We start from the raw sequence: 314 nt of genomic DNA on the forward strand, positions 1-314 counted from the left end.
TATGCCTTCCACCCTTCCACCCTTCCTTTCCAGGAAGACTTCTGTTTTATTTTTTTTAATTTTTATTTTTTATCTTTAAATTCTTTATTAGTTAAGGTATTATAAATGTGTCCTCATCTCCCCCATTAACCCCTATCCTCCCCAGTCCCCCACTCATGCTCTCATCCCCCTGTTGTCCATGTCCATTGGTTTGGCTTATATGCATGCATACAAGTCCTTTGGTTGATTTCTTCCCCTTATCCCCACCCTCCCCTACTTTCCCTCTGGGGATTAATAGTCTGATTGCTGTTTCTCTGTCTTTGGATCTGTCCCTG

The sequence above is a fragment of the Myotis brandtii genome, unplaced genomic scaffold (assembly GCF_000412655.1).
Source record: "Myotis brandtii unplaced genomic scaffold, ASM41265v1 scaffold601, whole genome shotgun sequence".
Taxonomy (NCBI): domain Eukaryota; kingdom Metazoa; phylum Chordata; class Mammalia; order Chiroptera; family Vespertilionidae; genus Myotis; species Myotis brandtii.